Raw genomic sequence first — 20,377 nt, forward strand, 5'->3', positions numbered from 1 at the left:
CAAGGGTCTCTGTTGATGGTCTAAGGTTGTAACCCTTGTAAAGAGTTAGGACTCTAGACATATGCTCTAGAATATCCACAGGAAGTCCTGGTTCTACCTATGTTGGATGTGGGGACCTTGGCCTAGTATGTTCATTTAGAATATGGCTTCTCTCTACATGTTTCTTTCTTCCCACAGGATACAGAATGGTAAGTAGGAGTGTGTTTGATAAGTGTTATTTTTGTCATCATATTCAACTTAGAACATATTTATTTTTCTTAGTTTCTTTTACATAATTTCTCCTTATGATAATACTGCATTTTATTTTTTTCAATGAACTCTTCTGAAGTGACTCACATTCTCTTATGACTAGTTTCATGGAGAATTCTAGTTCAGGGACTTCTCAGAAGACTGGTAGGTAATTCAGCTGTTCATGGGAAGATTTGTGGACATCCTCAAATGTATTTCAATTTGAAATACATGGTACTCAACTACTTTTATTGCATTGCAGAAACTGTTTGTATTACCTCAGATTTTCAGCACTGTTGTAGGTTGCTTTCTCTTCTTTCTTGTTACCTACCTGAACACAGTTAATTCATTGCTAATATAACTTGTAATCCCACTGGAGAGGACTGCAGTGCTTTTAGGCAAGTGCTTAAGCGGCTAGAACTCTAAAAACAAACCAATGAAATACGATCTCAGCTGAGCTGTAGTTGTTTCTTGCAGATTGAGGAAAGATGAAGTGTGGAAGCAAAGTCCTTGGACCTAAACAGTCCGCTTCAGCAAACGTGTCTGCTTGGCTAGGGACGTGCTGATCCCCTCTTTTCTGTGACGGGTATCTGAATGAATCAACAGAATTTTCCTTGGTAGCAGACATTGTGGGTCTTTTTGTCATTTAACCCAGATTTGGTCTTTAGGATCATTTAATCACTTGAGATTAATTTTCTTCCCAGTTGTGTTTTTGACATGTCTATTTTCTGGGGCCAGGAAGAGTTGGCATTGTGGGTTTTAAGAGGATTTATTTCAGCAAGTAAGTATGTACTGATATTGGCATTCCAAAAACTACTAAAACATGAAATGTTATTGTTACAAGCTTATAGTGCATAGCATAGTTAATGCTTTAGTGTCAGCATAGGGAAAGGTTTTGTTATTTTCCAATAACTTTAAAATATAGCAAATAAATTCTAATTAAATGTGATTTGTAATTGTGTTAATAATAATTCAAAATAGTAAGAGTCCTTGCAGCTGGGAAGTTGAGTTCCTTACACTATAAGAGGGAAGAGTTTCTGTAGACTGTTTCATTTAGCATTTTGCTTATGGCTTACATTGTCCATATATGTCGAAGAAAGGTAGATTATTTTTTAATGGTTTGCTGAAGAAATGAGATGCTTCATAAAAGTGTTAAGAATTATAAATTATTTGCTTGCTTAATTTTTATGGGCTATATATAGTGCTTCTATATTGAATCTGTATTCCTTAGAAGCTTATAGTGTTAGGAAGTATGACAAGTAGGCAGGTTTTTCTTTTTAAACTCATGTCTAAGATAATAGCATACTCAAATTACAGACTAGTTCTTTGGTATAATGGAAAAGAGGTGGTACCCTTAGTTTCAACTTGCCCAACCTCATGGCACTGTTGTACTAGAAAAAGTAGACTATGTATGTATGTTTTTTTTTTTTTAAGTATCCAAACGCAGTAAGCTTTATTAGGTCAGATAAGAGCATTGTACAGTGGTTTTTAAATCAGCAGGTGACAACAGTTTAGATGAGATGTGGTTTTTCATGCATTCACAAACAAGCTGAGAGTTGAAATAATAGTTTGTTAAGGTACATTATGATCTAAATTCTCTTCTAAGTTTCTAATTTAGTAGATACCCCCTTTCCCATCACGGTGGTCTTCCTGAATTTGTCCTAAATAAATGTATGCTGCTTCAATTTGGAGATTTTGTTGTAGTCCAGAATTTTGTTTTTAGCACAGCATTATTTTACTAATGATTAATGTTGGGTTAATGGAACATTGTTGAAATTAGATAAGCTTCTGTTGCTGCTATTCTTTCCTTCTGTGGTTATTTTTAACACTTTAATCTTAGTGCTCTCTAAAACTCCTTACAGCATGACTGCAAGATGATTTTTCTACTGGAAAGTAAGTAGCCCCAAAAGACTATTACATCATCATTTATAAGTTCAAAATTCTTGTCATTAAAGCTACAGACCATCCTTCCCTCGGTTGCATACTTGCTCCCTTATGCTCTTCTAACGGTTCTGTCTCCCCTCTAGCAGTGTTCTGAATAACTTGATTTTAATGTGATATATATTTTATTGATGACTTTCAAAATAATTATCATACATTATTGGACATTTAATTATTAAATTATAAAGATAACTTAAACGCTAATTTTACATACTTAGTAAATTCCTGTGATTAGAAAGCTCTCTCTTGGTGTTAAATTTATAATTAATGTACCAAGTAAAACTAATTAGAAGTATCTGAAGCCCCTAGCAAAAATCTGTAATTAGACATGCCATTTATAATTAACTGACTTTTCTTATTACTGCTTTTTCATCTCCATTTGAATTAATCACTTGTGTCTCTTCTTAGTGATACCTGTCTTCCTGACCAGACACTTAGTAGAGTTTGGTGATCACTGTGGATCATTATAGACTATGGTTTCACAGAAACTTAAGCCTCAAACCTTGCTTACAAACATAAAGAAAAACATCATACATTCTATAAAAGTATCACACTGAAGATTTTTGCCCACATTAGCAAGTTTAGCACTTAGTTTCTCAGAGGCTGAAGATAAACATAGAAAACAACAGGCCAACTTGACCTCGTTGGCCTAGGTCAAGTATTTAAGGACCTGGATTTTTCTTGCCAATCTGATTATTGTCTGCATCATTTTGAAAGCTTACCCATGGCCCTTAAGTCCCTCAGTAGGACTAGTATTGTCTACAGTTATTTTGACAAGGAACTAAAGGTCTGGGATAAGTTAGGCAGTGTCCTGTGTTTTGGATACATAGGCAGGAGTGACAGAGTGTTTCTCAGTACAACACAGGCACCACCATCCAGTCAAGATGGCCGTAGCACATGATCAGGGTTTTAAAGGGTCTGTCCATTTCTCATCCTGTGTCAGGCTTTCCCATCCAGTTGCTAGGTTATGGCAGTGGTGGGAGTTCGAGCCATTGGCAGGTACCTTATAGCTGGTGGAGTTTGAGGCATCAACAGTTTATCAGACTACATTATTAAAGCATTTCAGTACTTCATGTAGCCCTTCAGGATGTGCTCATGTGTATCATCTGAATATCAGCCCTACCAAGAGGTGGTCAGTCATTTCCCACTGAGAATTCAGAGATCTCTCTAAGAGAGTTATAACTCAGTTAGAGAAATACTTACTGGAAGTATAAAATACACAGGGGCCAGGTGCCACTGGCCCACACCTATAATCCTAGCTGCTTGGGAACTGAGATCAGGAAGGTCATGGTTTGAGGCCATCCTGGGCAAACAGTTTGTGAGACCCCATCTCAACCAGTAGCTGGGTGTGTGTGTGTCTGTCATCCCAGCTATATGGGAGGCTGAGATAGGGAGGATTGTGGTCCCAGGATAACCCAGGCAAATAAAAGTTGTAACATCTCATCTAAATGGAAAGAACTGGGTGTGGTGGCACATGCTTGTTACCTAGCGATGATGGGAGGCCTAAAATAGGAAGCTCATGGTACAGGCCAGCCCATGCAACGTAACCAGAGCAGAGAGGGCTGGAAGCGTGGCTTGAGTGGCATAGTCCTTGCCTAGCAAGCGCACACTTGAACTCGTGAGGCCCTAGTGTTATTTAAAAAAAAACAAAAAAACGAATTTATGCCATTTGCAGGAAAGTGAATGGAACTGGAGATCATCATGCAAAATAAGCAAGACTTAATAAGAGAAATAGCATGTTCTTTCTTATATTTGGAATCTAGATTTAAAAAACAACCACTAAAGTGGAGGGGACTGTTTGGAAAGAGAAAGCACAGGGGAGGTGCAGTGGGTGAATGTGATCAAAGCACATTATCTGAATTTGAGAATGTCTCAGTGAAGCACATTATTTTTTTGCAATACATACATGTTAATGTAAAAAAGTTAAAACAAAAAATACATAGGGCAAGAATTGTGTGAATCTTACTTTTTTTTTTTTTAGAAAAAACAGGTAAGGCTTCCGTAATGAGTAGAAATTTAGCAGATGTATTTGAGGACATATTCTAAATGAACAGAGAGGAGAATAGAATTTGCAGAGGCCCAGGAGTGTGACCTTGCACAGTGGATTCGAGTAGAAGTCGAAGATGAAGATGTCTTGTTTTGGCTCTTTCTTTTAAAATTAGGTAAATATTAAGATCACATTTGTAATTTTGAAATGTCTCTGTTTTGGATAGAGAAGTGCAAGAATGTCTGATACTTAGTTTTTTCAACTACATCTAAAATTATTTTAGACATGGGAAAAGGAGGAGGGGGGGTATGGGCATTTGTTGTAGTTCAGGGCTATTACTAAACACTGATAGGAGGAGTGCAGTTAAACCTCTCGATTCACGGAGAGGCTTCTAATGAGCAAACCCAGATTCAAATAGATTGAGGATGGTAGTTCTTAATGTCATAAAGCTGTTGCCCATAAGGCCTTTTGACTGACTTCATGAGACTAATTTTGCTTAATGGCTATGTAGGCCTACAAATTCAAATGTGCAGAAAACGCAGTAAATTACTGGCCTGTCAGATTCCTGTTGCCTGTCATCTTTTATGTGAATAGCAGCTTTTGTTTCCAGACCATCGGCAGCAAGTATGTGGATCTTTTTAAAGTTGTATTTGTACATGTTTGAAAAATTCAATTCAAAGCCATCTAAATATAGCAAATTAACAACAGCAAAAAAATGCATCTTATATTTGTGGAGTTAGGGAATACATCTGTGCATATCTGTTCTCATTTCAGAGAGCTCTTGAAATATGTCAAGCATTTGTACTGGTATATGTTCTGGTTTTATTGCCAGAGTTGGTGACTCACACCTTTGAAATATGGTGAAGTTATATGGAGAGCAGAGAAAACATTTCCTCTGTGACTGTTCAACTCAATGAAAAATTTGAAACACCCATTGTGTGTTAGGAATTGTGTGGGATAAAAAAATTGAGCAAGCAGCATTTTTCTGGGTATCAAATTATATGATTTTTCTCTCTTAAGGTATATTTAGTAAAAAGACTCTTTATGGGGGGGTGGTCTGTCTGTCTGTCTGTCTAGTGTTAAAACAGGCTACAGTAAAGGTTCGAGTTACTTGCCAACAATTTCAGAGATGGTTTTGTGATAGTAATGGTTTATGTTTTTTTGATGGCTTTATTTTTATAACACTTTCAATTAGCGTTACTTATCTTTTATTTCCTATTGCTTTGAATAATTAGAAAGTAGGAGTATTTTCAATCAAATATGTATTGTATTCCAATATTATTAATTCAGCAAGTATTTAGGTAGTACCTATAGGTGTTTGGTTTAGAGTAAACAGAATACCAACTGTTGCCATGCATAGAATAAAATTACTTAGTAAAAAGGGAACCAAATAATCAACATGTGAAAACCTTCAGTCCTTTTAGTATGCTTAATGTTATAAAAATAACAGTTCAGCCTTAAATGTACAGAATTTATATTTAGTTTTGCAGGTGTGTTACAGTTTTGTTCACCAAGGCTATCTGAAAACTTAGGCAAAAATAGCCCATTTACTTTGACTATTGATTACTTCATTAGCATGCCAAATATATGGTTTTTGGTAGCTTCTTTTTTTTTTTTTTTTTGGTTAGTACTGGGGTTTGAAGTCAAGGCCTTAATCTTTGCCCTACCACTTGAGCCATTCTGCCAGCCCCTGGCGACTTCTTATTCAGTGTCATCAGTGGGCAAAGGACCTTAGAAACCAAGGGCATCATATGTCATCACATCACATGATTAGAGCCAAGTCTAGGGAAACAAAAAGGTAGTGAGAATTCTTGTCAAGATAAATTGCTCCTTTTGTACCCTTGCTCATTTCCTTTCCACTGCCTGGAATGCAATCTTTTCTTCCCTCTGTCCTTTTAACATCTATTGTATTATAAGCATGTTGAATGCATTATGAATGTCAAATTCAGCCATGAAGGATGGTAAGAATTTGGATAGGTGGAGAAAGGAAGGCTTGTTCCTAGGAGAAAACTGTGTAAACCAAGGTCCTTAAGATAAAAACAACATGCTGCTTTCTCAGGAGTGCTAAATAGATTCATTTACTTAGTTTGGAGAATATGTCAGTAGAATAGAGACATGAAGAGAGTTAGGAAAATAGGAAATGACCCTTGATGCTGAGCTGGCCATACAGGAAGATCATTAGAGGCTTGCTTTGTTGATTTGTTGTGTGAAGGAGTGGAGGAAAAAGTTTGTGTGTTCAACCATACCTCTGCTTCATTGCTAGGATGCTCCACTAAAAGAGAAGGGAGCCAGCAGTGTTGTGATGGATGAGCTATAAAGTGCATTGAGCCCAGAGACAGTGACTGTAACACTGGGGCACTGGGCTTTCGTCATTACCTTTGTGATAAGACGAGGAGGAGAAACGCTCTTGGAGCTTCCTTCCAGTTATGAAGTGCAGTGATGTCATGGTACACTCTAAATTTCTGGAGCAGAGCCATCAGTAGGAACTGTTGCATCTACTTATTAATTATTTAGTTCAGAGGTCAGCAGGCTTCTTATGTAAAAAACCAGATAATAAATATTTGAAGCTTTGTGGCCACAGAATGCCTGTATTATATATTTTTATTTGTTCATAGCTTTCAAAAAAACATAAGAAGCATTCTTACACAAAAGCAGGCCCTGTGCTAGATTGGGCTCCAGGCTGTGGTTTGACTCCGAATTAGTCAGTTGGTGGTACTTAAGGCTTGTAGAATTTAGAAACCAACACTGTCTTGGTGATGATGTTTTCCGACTATGTATGTAATTAAAGTACAAGTAATCAATGAAAATCTGCTCAGATTGTATTTTTTTAAGGGTCAAAAAGCTAATGTTAGAATTCTTTCTTTTTCTTGCAGTCTTTTTTTTTTTTTTTTTCATTTTTCTTTTATTATTCATATGTGCATACAGGGCTTGGTTTATTTCTCCCCCCTGCCCCCACCCCCTCCCTTACCACCCACTCCACCCCCTCCCGCTCCCTCCCTCAATACCCAGCAGAAACTATTTTGCCCTTATCTCTAATTTTGTTGTAGAGAGAGTATAAGCAATAATAGGAAGGAACAAGGGGTTTTGCTGGTTGAGATAAGGATAGCTATACAGGGCATTGACTCACATTGATTTCCTGTGCGTGGGTGTTACCTTCTAGGTTAATTCTTTTTGATCTAACCTTTTCTCTAGTTCCTGGTCCCCTTTTCCTATTGGCCTCAGTTGCTTTAAGGTATCTGCTTTAGTTTCTCTGCATTAAGGGCAACAAATGCTAGCTAGTTTTTTAGGTGTCTTACCTATCCTCACCCCTCCCTTGTGTGCTCTCGCTTTTATCATGTGCTCATAGTCCAATCCCCTTGTTGTGTTTGCCCTTGATCTAATGTCCACATATGAGGGAGAACATACGATTTTTGGTCTTTTGAGCCAGGCTAACCTCACTCAGAATGATGTTCTCCAATTCCATCCATTTACCAGCAAATGATAACATTTCGTTCTTCTTCATGGCTGCATAAAATTCCATTGTGTATAGATACCACATTTTCTTAATCCATTCGTCAGTGGTGGGGCATCTTGGCTGTTTCCATAACTTGGCTATTGTGAATAGTGCCTCTTGCAGTCTTGATAATTTTTTCAGATTGTCTTCTAAGTGTCTTGACAACTCCCTGATGTCTGAGACTATTTTACTCATCTCTACAAACTATACACTGATTAACACACATTGTTCTACCACATATTAATGGCTGTTAACATAAATAAGGAACTTTATTTGTATTTTATAAGTTATGAACAGTTTGATACTTCTTGAATACAAGCTTGAGAAACAACGTATTCTTATAATTAAGCATCATGATTTAATCTCAGTACACTGGTTTAAAATCATTTCTGGAAAGACTTTATGTACTGTCTTGGTTTTTGCTTCACATATGTTCTCTGCAGTCGAATAGGTATACCTGATATTTTATATCATGAGAAGTTAGTGTATCCTGGGGACTAGTCTGGCGTTTAGGAAGTCAGATCAGGGCACTGGCAGAACAAGTGTCCAGTGAAGGTCTGCATCCTAGCTCATAAATGGTGTCTTGTCACTGTGTCCTTACAGGAAGAGAGACAAAAACAAGTTTCCTAAGGTTTCTTTTATAAGGCGACTAATCCCATTTATGAGGACTCTACCTTCCTGACCTAGTCACCCACCAAAGACCTCACCTCCAAATAGCAGCAGGTTGTCAATGTAGGAATTTTGGGGAGATGTGTACATCTATTTAGTGGTATAAACATTATCCTTAGGCCTCACAATTCTGTTTGACCTCAGTTGTATTACAATAAAAATTCCATTTTGGACTAGAGGTGTGGCTCAAGCAGTAGAGCATCTGCTTTTCATGCATGAAGCTCTGAGTTCAACCCCCAGTCCCATCAAAAATAAAAAAACCCCACATCTGGAGTATATTCTACTCAGTTAAACCACTGGCAATACTGGGGTTTGAACTTGGGACCTTGTGTTTGCTGTGTATGTATTCTGCCACTTTGAGCCACACTCCCAACCTTTTCTGATTCACTTATTTTTTAGATAGGGTCTCTGTTATTCCCTGGGGCTGACTCAGAACATGATCCTCCTACTTAAACCTCCCACATAGATGGGACCACAGGCCTGAAACACCATGTCCAGCTCGTTGGTTGAGTTGGAGTCTTGCTAACTTTTTGTCCTGGCTAGCCTTGAACTGTAATCCTCTTGATCTCTGCCTCCTGAACAGTTGGAATTACAGGTGTGCACCACCACAGTCAGCCTTTACATTTCCTTATTTTTAAATTCTGTACTTTTTGTGAGGAGGTGTTCATGATGGTGGTATTAAAGGGAATGTGGACTTTTTAAATTTTAATTTTAAAAATTTTGTGACAGGATCTTGCTTTGTAGCCCAGGCTGACCATGACTCAGGATCTCCCTTGTGTCGGCTTCCCAAGTGCTGGGATTGCAGGAGTGCACTACCATGCCTACCTATAAACGTTCAGAAAAATAGAGTTTTTTGTTTTGTTTTGTTTTTTTTAAAGAATTGAGCTGGTGAGTTTTTTTGTCTTGCTAATAAGCTTTTTTATATCAAGAATTGTCATTAACCTTAAGTAATCAAAGGCAATAGAAACTCTAGAAGATCTTAATTCTTGGTATTTACAGACCTCTAAAGAACACCTTGAACTTATTGAGGGATAACTAATCAAGATAGGGTTCTCTTACTGAAAGAATTACATTTTCTGCTCAGATTTAGTCATACTGACCATGTCCTTTTTTCCTTCAATTCAGGTAGCTGCCTACACTGGAACTTATGCTGTAGACGTTTCTTTGTGGTTTGCCTAAAAGCTGAAGGTGAGATATTTTGCAAATGCAGTTGTCATTTTAAATATATTTTAAAATGAAAAGGACTTGCTTCTGAAAAATTTAAAGCAACAACAAATGTCTTTTCCTCTGCCTGTTTTAATAGTAAGCAAATATTTACTATAAAGCTACATATTAGGATGCTTACTTTTGCTTTGAGGGGTATTAAATGAAAGAAATAAAGCTTATACTAGCAATAAAATACTTTTGAGTGTTTTTCCCTTGTTTTCTGTACTCAAGTAGAGTTCATGCTATAGTTCTCTGACACTTGAGAAAGATTCTGGCATTATAATTTGATACTCTTTTTCTTTTCTTTTCTTTTTTGGAGGGGGGAGCAGGACTAGAGTTTGAACCCAGGGCCTTTCACTTGCTAGGCAGGCGCCCTTTTTGGTTCGATGATTGTTCAGATAGGGTCTTGCGCTTTTTCCCTGGCTGGCCTGGACTGTGATCCTCCTACATAGCCTCCCACATAGCTGGGATGATAGCTGGGATATTCTTGAAGACATACCCTTGATTAGTTAAGTCGCAGACTAAAACAACTGCTAGCTGTCTTAATAAGCCAGTTCCTAAGAGGTTTTTGCCACTGTACGCCCTTAGACTTGACTGTCTTCTATAGTTCTCTCTAGTTGTGGGCTCACGTAATGGGATATACCCAGTAGTATGCTGAAGTCGCTTTCTGTGGAAAGCCTTGCTTTTGCAGGATGCCTCCATAAATCGCTTTCTACTCTAAAGATAAGATCACAGCCCTTTTTCTTTTCTTAACTGTCTTGGCTCAAGTCCTCTTCATTTAAAAATTTGTTTTTCTTATTTCTGAATTTTTTAAATGGACCACTGTAAGTCTCTAATTTGGTCTTTCCCTTTTGAGCCTAGCTGCTTTCTAAGCTATTCTTGTCACTGTCAACAGGACATTTTTTTTCTAAAAGGTAAATGTCAGCATGTCATTGTGATTTTCAGAATCCTTCACTATCTCTGTAAGGCTTCCAGGGTATTTTACAGACTCCTTTGTAGAGCAATATAATGTGCTCTCCCATTTCTCCATTTTACTAGTGCCCTAAGCATGATTGTCTAATTCGGACCATATCTTCACTGAGAAATAATTTATTTACCACAAATTATTATTGCATTTGCAGAGATGTACAACTATTAGACCACAATATAATTTTGAAATATTTGCATCATTCTTCCAAGTACTCATTTGTAGTTAGCACGACTTCTTCCCTTCTGTCTGGAATCTCCTGAACTGTCCATTCTGGACTTTGCATTTAACAGAAGCATATACTGTATGGTTTTCTGTGACCCATTTCTTTTACCAGAATAAAGTTTTCAAGGTTCATCCTTGTTTTAGCACATGTCCATACCTCATTACTTTTTTGTGGCTAAATAATATTTCATTATCTGCATCAGATGCTGAGCTGAAGACAGAAAGAGCTTCTAGGTGTCTGGGTAGCCAATGTTTTTAAAGGTCCAAAAGGAAAGTATTTAATCATTGACTGAATTAGAATCAGCATGTGGCTAAGTCTGAGGAAGTGCAAGATCTCTGCTGTCAGGTATACTGGCACTGAGGTGGGGGACCTCTCACTGCTGAGGAAATCACCAACAAAAGGTTCGAGTAGTTTTATGAGTCCAGTGCACTCTGAAAACAAGGTATTCACTGGGTGGTCTGACAAGATGGCAGTTGTTGTTGCTTCCTTGCCACAGCCTTAGCTGTTCTTCCTTTTGTATGATTCAGGTGAGGGTTTTGCATCATTCATTGGTCTGATGTATTTGATGAGCTCATGGATCTGGTTTCCCTGATGCCCCTTTTTTTTCTTTTTTCTTTTTGCAGTATAGGGGTTTGAACTCAGGCTCTTGCACTTGTTAGAAGTGCTGTATCACTGGAGGTATGCCCCCTACCCTTTTTGCAGATAGGATTTTGTGCTTTTGCCTGGGGCTGTCCTTGGACTGCAAAACTCGTATCTCCACCTCTTAGGTAGCAGGGATTACTGAAGCCGGGTCTTTGGAAGATAACACAGAATAGATGAGATCATGAAAATGGGGCCCTGGTCCAGTGGGGTTAGTACTTCTGGAAGAATGGGCACCAGAGAGCTTGTTCTTCCTCTTTCCTTGTCATGAGAAGACACAGAAGGTGGCCATCTGGAAGCCAGATAGAGAATCCTCATCAGAACCTGACCATGCTGCATTTTGATCTTTGACTTCCAGTCTCCAGAGCTGTGAAAGAATAAATTTCTGTTGTCTAAGCCACCTTTTGTTATGATAGTCAAGCAGACTGATAAATTCTCTGGTACTTGATAGTTTTCTGTCTTAGGCACACTGCCTATGTGGAAAACATCAGGTTTATATCCGTTCCTTTATTAGCAAGAACTAGAGTTGGAGAGCCTGGACTCAGAGAGCTTGCATTAATTTCTCTCACCCCACACAGTAGAACCCCAGGCCACTTTCTGAACTGTTTCTCCTGAGAAGAAAGCTGCCTCAGGAGGAGGTGCTCTGATTATAGTCCTTGTGCTGACAGAGGGAATGTGAAGCAGCAATCAGGGAAGGTTAGTGTGTAGCCAGTTGTTTTTCTCAGCTTCTAGTTATTTTCCTGAAGATCTGAGACCAGATGTTTGAGTAATGCACTTGTGGGGCCAGGTTGTGTACAGTAACACAAGAGAAGCAAAACGGAGCCTCTGTAGTTCTTTTTCTGACTTGTTGTTGACAGTGTTGCTGGACTGGCTCTTGTCTCAGGCCAAAGTCACCATTCAAAATGGGCCCTAGTTTTCCCATTGGTGTCCCACAGTTCTCTTTGTTTTTCCTGTTTTAACTTCCTAGGGCTGATATTTTGGGAGGGAATCAGCAACTATGATAATCTTGTATCTTTGCAGGAATTGGAGCCAGTGTAGACTTTAGTTGTGCCTTTTAGACTTCCTTAACATAATAGCATAATAACTTTATTCTGGCCTCCAAATGGATACATTCTAAAGCTCCCGAAAGAGGCCAGATAGAAATTTAGGCTCATTTTAGCAAAGGGTCTTACAGAATATTTTTTGACTACTCAGGTGCTTCACTGAATGTTTATCAAACTAAGGTTGGCTTTTTGGGTAAGTAAGCCAAAGTCCCTTTATATAGTGTCATTTGCTCAATTCTAAGAGGGCCTGTGACTTAAAAGTAGCTCCTTTTCTGCTAGTAATGCTACTTTAACTTCTAGTTCTGGACAGTCACTCTTGCCCAAAATGGCTCATGAATTTCTTAAGTCTTTTATTGCATCCTTCACATAAATTTGTGTTCTACTTACAATAAGAATATTATTAGTACTATATTTAAAATCTTTGCAATTACTTACATTAAGAGAATGTACTATTACTTATTCTGTCGTTTTGCTCATTGTCTGCCACATCTCTATGCCCCCTTCAAGGAGTTAATGTACATCACCTGGATACCTTCCATTATAAATTCCCATGTTTTCCTTCTTTCTAAGCTGTATGCTCCCAGAGGAGAGGAAGATCCTACTTCTTATAAATTTTTGTATGTGTAGTCCTGGCATGGGGCCTGCTCAATTTGCCATAGAATAGGAGCTCTGTAGTTGTTGGATTAAATGAATACCCAGAAAAGTAGCTAGTATTCATAATAGGAGACACTGCATTCTAGGCTGAGAGAAAAGTATGAACTCTTAATCACTGTGTGTCTTAAGTTTTCAATATATATATGTATAGTCATGGTTGGATAAATGGCATGTGGTGGCAATTCAGAGGGAGGACCAGATCACAAAGTCTGTGTCAAAGGGGATTTTTTTAATTTTTTTTTGTGAGATTAGGTCTTACTCATTGTCCAGGCTGGCCTCAAATTCTAGGTTCCTGAGTAGCCAGGACTACAGGTACACCATGCCCAGCTGCCAAGAGTTTTGGTAGGGAGCTATGTAAGTATTTTAAGTAGAGGATGGTGTTGGAGTAGAATGAAGGATATTTTAGAATGGAGAGGCAATTTGCAAGGCTATATAATCCATACAGGAGATAACTTGAAGAGGCTTTACTCTAAAGAGATTTAGCAGATAGAATCAATAGAAATTGATCATTGATTAGATCTTGGTGAGAAGGTGGGAGAGGGAGGGCAGAAATCAAGGATGACTCCCAGGTTGGGCAGTTAAATGCTTGGTAATGCTATTTCTTCCCAGTGCATGTTTAGGTATAAAAGGAACTCATAGGGTGGAAGGTAGGAGTTTGAAACATTGAGTTTCCCTGAGATAGTCAAATGGAGATGTGCAGATCTGTTTCCAGTTCTTGGAGTGAGGTGGGGGCTTGAGAAGGAGAGGTTTTTGAGGTTAATAGCATTTAGGGGTATTTGAAAAAGGAATTGCTTAGGATTGAAGACAAACTCCCTGGGGACATTTAGTTTTAATGGACAAGTGCAGAAAAAGGCACAGGAAAGAAGGTCAAGAAGGAGAGGCCATGAGAGAAACTGTTAGCAAAGGATTTTAAGGAACACCCTTGGCTTCATCTCTGCCATGAGCTAGGTTTCTTTCTGCACCTTGGTATATGACCTTTGTTCTCGGACCTTTTCTTGCTTTGAGCGTTCTCTACTGAGAGAGATGGTGGATGAGAAATAGTTTTATTTTGAACCCAGCAATTGCTGACTATTTTATATTTCCTCTGAATTCTGCTCAAAAACAAGTATTTTCTTCCTTAGCTTATCTCTATCTGCACCTTGTTCTATACATGTAAAAGAAACCAGTTGACACTTTAGATATTCTGCTTGGAAAATATCTTGGCTAGAAGAAACAGTTTGTTACCAGCATTTTTTGTTCCTACCACAGGCAGTGGTTTTGCTAGGTTTCCGGCCGCTTCATATTTCTCTTCTGCAGCTTCTGATGCTATTTTACTCATTCCCCTTTAAGGCTTTTCTAGAGCCTTCTCAGGGCTCACTAGGCCTTTGCTAGTGACCTTCTCGAGGTCCTTCCAGCTTGCAAAGCTCACCAACTAGTTTTGAAAGTAGTTACACAAGTTTTAGGCTTTTGTTATCAGCACCTTAGTTTCACATACAAATTCAATCTGGCAACTGTACGATAAATCACCCAAACTTAGTCCTTGAACTCACCTGACTTTTCCTCATCTAGACCTGGAAGCACTGTGTCACTTTTACCACATTCTGATGGTTACAAGCAAGTGAAATGCCAGCCTAGATTTAAAGAGAAGAGAATTAGACTTCACTGGTTTATAGGGGTGTGGCTCAGGTGGTAAAGAAAGAACCTGCCTAGCAAGTGTGAAAACCCTAAGTTCAAACCCCAGTACTGGGGAAAAACAAAACAAGATACATCATATAAGAGGGTGTGGGGTGGGAGATAATTTTGCTATATCTTTGGATAATTAAGATCTGCCACAGAAGGATAAAATAAGACACATAGGATTACAAAGGAAACCATTTGTATTAAAATACTGTCATCATGTAGTATGTGTTTATTTAACACAATACACAAGAAATTATATCTGCAGGTCTAATAACTAGTAGTTTAGAGGTTGGAAAAAATAATTTCCCCATCCAATTTATGGGTCTTCAAATTCTATCCACAGATGCAATAGTCTCTAGCCTAAGAGCCTGAGGTTAACGTAATGGTGTTAGCGCAGGTCACATTGCTGTGCATTTCTGTGCACCAGTGAGAAGTGCAGTACTGGGAGTTCATTTGCTTGAGGGAAAGGAGTGCGAGAAGCCAGAGCCTAGAGGAAGAGCACCATATACAAGTCCTGCGTTCTAGCATTTACTTTCCTTTTAAGCTAAGTGCTTTATTTCTTTATGAAGATACTTAAATGTGTTTATATATGAGGGGGAGACACCAGTGAAGCAAATTGAATATGTAGGACAGATAAAGGGTATTTGAAAGGTTTCTTAGATGGCAGGAGAGAGTATGGTCTGGAGGTTATATGAAAGTGAGTCTTGGACAGGAGGAGAGGCCAGAGGAAAGGCATAATGGAGGGATGTTTGTGGGTGCTGTTCACTTATCAGGTCACATAGCATTTTAAGTAAAACATGGATATAGTAAATTTCAGTGCAGGAGCAGGGAGGCGAGGGCTGGCGCCAGAGGGTGTTGCAGCAGTGGTCCTAGAAAATATGAAAGTGTTGGGGATGGGATGGAGCGTGGGGGCATGAGCGACAGTGAAATACAGACAGAAAAAAGTAACTCTGGTGTGTGTGTGTGTGTGTGTGTGTGTGTGTGTGTGTGTGTGTGACTGGGGATTGAATCCAGGGCCTTTTGTTTGGCAGAAAAAAGTAACTGATAAGATGGAGAAGACAAAGATTACCTAGTTTATAGCTGGAGTTTTTTTCAGTGCCTTCCTTAGACCAACCATTCTTGGTTCCATGGATATTGATAACAAGGAACAGTAGAATGAGAATAAAGTGTGTTATTTGGACTTCTGCTCATTGAGTTTTAATTTTTTCAGCATATGTGATTGATATTTGGAGTTCCTTTGCCATAAAATACAGAGGAACTTCTTTGTGGTTATTTGGGTTGATGCTGAAAAGCAGGGCCTGTGTTTGCTGCTCCCATGCTTACAGCTGGATGGAAATTGGCCTCCAAGGGTCCATGGTTTTTTTTGTCATTAGCCAGCAGATGCCTGCTACAGTGCTTTGCTCACTGAGTCTACCTAATGCAAAGGCAGTGCATTTCTGTGCACCAGTGAGAAGTGCAGTACAATACAGTAGCTCATTTTGTGTAACACATACCTTCCTTAAGGCCACACATTGGCCCTTCACTAAATGATTTGTGTTTTGTTCTTAATCAAACTGCTATCAACATCTGCCTGGCCTGTCTTCATATTGCTTTGACGTTCTAATACACTAACCCTGATTTCCTTATTATAAGAAAAGTACTTTTCATCTGCCAAAGAATTACTTTAAATCTTGTTGAAACATTAAAATTTTTAAAATTTCAGGTCAGTACTACATATCATAAATAACCTTAGGTTTGTAAGCACAAACATCCAATTATATGTGAATATGACATGAAATTTTTAATTCTCAGTTTAAAAATATGTATATATTTAAAAAATTTTTAAACTAAAATATATCACTTTAAATTGTGTCCAGAGGTCCAGGCTCTCTCCATAGCCCCCTGTTGGTCCTCAGCAGCTGCCCCTTTTCTCCCCTTCAGGCTGATCAGTACACATATCTGCATGAGGGCCCATCTTGGAGGTGGGCTCAGGGCATTCTACAGGTCCAGGGAGGTGAAGAGCAGTCTCTTTTTTTTTTTTTTCTGTTCATTTATTCACATGTGTATACATTGTTTGGGTCATTTCTCCAACCTGCCCCCCGCCCCCCCCCCAGTTCCAGGCAGGTCCTGTTCGAAAAGCAGTCTCTTGAGGTGAGCTTTAGGCATTTTGCACTGCTCACTGCTTGGGGAGAGGTCTGGTCACAGGAGGATCAAATCCTGTTGCTTTGATCTAAGAGTGGCAGTGATTTCATTAATCTTTTGCTAGGTGTGGTGGCTCAATCCTGTGATCCTTGCTGCTTGGAAGGTGAAGGTTGTGAGGATCACCTTTGAGACAAGCCCTGGGAACCAGTAAGACCCCTGTCTCAACCAATGAAAAAGTGGGCATGGTGGTAAGGCGCCTGTCATCCAGCTACGTGGAAAGCATGGGCACCAGGCATAAAAGTGACACCCTGTTCAAAAAATAAGTAAAGCCAGAAAGGCTAGTTACGTGACTGAGGTGGCACAGTGCCTGCCTACCTAGTGCAAGGCCCTGAGTTCAAACCCCATTAACACATACACACGCACACTGTCTGCCAGACTTGACTACTCCCACACCTTACACTTTCCAGTCTATCCTTTTGCTTTATGGCCAGAAAGATTTCTCTAAGTTTTGATAAGTCTTGAACTGTTATCATACCCCTGCTCAGAACCTTTCAGTGCTTCACATTTTCATGAAGATTAAGTTCAAATTTCTTCATGTGGCTTTTGAAGATCTTTTGTACCCTGTTCTGACCACTGCTTGCTTTTTTGTTCTTAGTTATTTTTCGAGCTCTTTCCTACCGGCACAGCTTTGCACACAAATATCAAGCAGATACACGTATTCTAATGGGACTTAGACACATGACCAGTCAGTGTGACCTATTTAGAGGCTGTTCTGTTCAACTGGCTCATTGCTGCTTGAATCCTTTTAATCAGTTTCCCAGTCTGCCTGTCCCTTCAGCTACATCATAATGCAGTGTTTGCAACATAATTACTATATGAAAATGAATCATCTTGACTTAACAGGAACTGATTGACCTATTTACAGATTGGTTAGCTTGAAAATTCTGAGCATGATAGGAAGGATAATTTAAAGGATTGGTTACGTAATTTTAAAGTATGTGAGTATTAGTCATTAAAGATAGAAACAATGAACTGCATGATTGCGTATGATAAAATATCCAGCAACTCAGTAACCCTCTATCTTGTTGAAATTCCCGGGTCAAGCAGAATAAAAGTAATTCTTGCTACCTTGTACTAAGCCAGTATTAATTGAGGATTTAGTTTGGGAAATATATATATATTTATATATATTAAATATTGTCTTTAAAAACTTAATTTATTCTTATAAACGTATGTTAAGAAGATGATTGATTATGTTAAGTGCAGCATGGAAACATTTATGTCTTTATAGTACGTCTAAAACTTATTAACCAAATAAAAGAATGACTGTTTGCTAAAGCATACTTCTTTGTATTAGTTGTTATGAGTAAGAAAGGCTTTCAATCTCTGTTTTAAGAGATACCGTATTAAGTTTTAGTCATTGTTCTAGTCAGGTTGGCTGACTTTGGTGCCCTAGGTTTTCTCATGAGTCAGTTGATCGTATGAAGATCAATTGAATCTTGTATATGAAAGTACCCTTAACAAGTATACCACATTTAAAAGTTTTTAAACAAGGTCTTACCTGCTTTTCTGCCATGTCTTTAACTCTAGACTGGTAGTCACTTAGCTTTGGTTTATAGATAAGTACCATTTACATTGTGTTCAGCGCTTACAACTTTTAATTTATTATTTTTCCTTTTTTCTATCATCTCTTTACCCTCATTCCTCTTGCTGATACCATGATTATCAAATGGTGATTGAATTCCATCAGTCCTCATCTGTTTCATTCAATAATTACTGTCAGTCTTGTAAAGGCAGGTGGCATTTTCCTCAAGAGAAAAGCCTGAGACTCAGGGGAGTTGCGCTGTGAACCAGTGCTAGACATGGGGCTCCGGTTCAGTTCTGTGGTGGTGGTGTTTGTTTTTGAAAGCATGTGGCTTAAGTGAAGTATACTGCCATATATCTCAGATAAATAAAGCTTTTGATCTCCTTTTGCTTTTTCCTCAAAATGAATAGTGTCTTACTGAAATGGTATTGTAGAAAATGCATGTATTCAGTAGCAATAAGCATCATTTGGAAATTTTGACATTATAGCACCATTACAAAATGTCTGTTAGTATTATGTAACACATATAGTATAGCTGGAAATCTTACAATGCTAAAAAGTATAGTTCGTCCTTCAAATAAGATGAGCTAATTATTTTTAATAGTTACTTTTATTTTTAAAACAGCATCATTTAGTGTTATAGATGGTAGTAAACCTGAAGTCTGTTTTGTGCTTGCCTTAGAAGGAAAGCAGCTATGAGCGTACTTAATAACATTTTCCTTTCATTTTGAAAACCCCAGTCTGGTATGGTGTTGCACACTTGTAAACTAAGCACCCAGGAGACTGAGGCAGCAGGTCTGTAAGTTTGAGATCATCCAGTGCTACATAGTGCATTTGAGATCAGCCTGAGCTGCATAATGAGACCCTGTCTCAAAACAAACACAAGAAATCCCAGTTTATTTTGTAATTTAGGAAAAGTTCTAAACATGGAAAAAATTTCCAAAATTATAATATATAAGTTACATAATTTCTAAAAATTTGTTTCAGGAGGGTGTTTTTTGTGGTAAATGTTGGTTACATTAAGTTAAAAAAAAACCACTGGACTATCTGTGATGTGTAGATGAAGCATGAGTTAGGACAAGCACATCCAGAAGCATTCATTTCTTTCTGGATTTCAGTTATGTTGTTATGTTTTAGTGTTTCCTGATACAAGCCTCAGATATCCCTTTGTTCAGGCACCCAGGCCTCAGATACTCATCTTTCTCAGAAATATTGCTGCTTTGGGCTGATTGGCAACACTGAGTCAGGCAGGATTCTGATGCGGATCTTTCCTGATTCAGAAACTTCTGCTCTGCTGGCATTTCTTAACTCATGTTTTTATTTTGAAAGTTGCTTGGTGGTCATTACTTTTCTAAAAGCAAGTGTCCGTGAATAGCCCATGTTTTATTTTGCTTTTCCTAAATTATGACTTTAAAATAGCTGTGGCACTTTGTGGAGATCTTACTTGTACCCATCCTTAAAAATACTGGAGTTCACACTGACCTTTTCTGTTCTATGAATTTATCAGATTTATTCCAGTTTTAGGGTCTTCCATTACTTGTTCCTCTGAGAGGAATGGTTTTCCCCAGCCTACATGTTTGTTGCAGTCTCCTTGTCGTTTGAATATCGGCTTAAATACTCCCACCTCAAAGAGATTTCCTTCATAACTCACTGCCAGTGCTCCCTCAGCTCTCTTTATTACAGGACCTGGTCTTGTTTTCTTAACCGCTGGTCACTAGTTGATTATTTCTCATTCATCTCTGATGGGAACAAGGGACAGTCTTTATTGTTTACTGGTGTATCTCTAGCACCAGAGCAGTGTTTGCCACAATGGGCATGCCAGTAAATATTTGTTGAATAACCAAATGAATGATTACTTTTTCTATTGGCTAATTATAAAAATATATTCTCCCCCCCTTCCCTCTCTCTCCCCTCCTCTTCCCTCTTCCCCCCCCCGCCCCACTCCGTTCCACAATCCAG

At 38.5% G+C, this 20,377-nt stretch overlaps 1 protein-coding gene across 6 annotated transcripts in view; it reads left to right on the plus strand.

The window, feature by feature from the left end:
* The window catches only part of Peak1 (pseudopodium enriched atypical kinase 1), a 249,793-nt gene that overhangs the window by 27,808 nt on the left and 201,608 nt on the right, over positions 1-20,377 (plus strand). For 4 of the 6 annotated variants that reach the window (XM_074061831.1, XM_074061830.1, XM_074061835.1 and 1 more), the window contains exon 2: positions 9,444-9,506. The exons of the other annotated variants lie outside the window; for them this stretch is intronic. The gene's annotated coding sequence lies outside the window, so the exon portion shown is untranslated. The remainder of the gene's footprint in view (positions 1-9,443; positions 9,507-20,377) is intronic. 6 annotated transcript variants of the gene reach the window in all.

This window comes from Castor canadensis, chromosome 19 (assembly GCF_047511655.1).
Source record: "Castor canadensis chromosome 19, mCasCan1.hap1v2, whole genome shotgun sequence".
Lineage (NCBI taxonomy): Eukaryota > Metazoa > Chordata > Mammalia > Rodentia > Castoridae > Castor > Castor canadensis.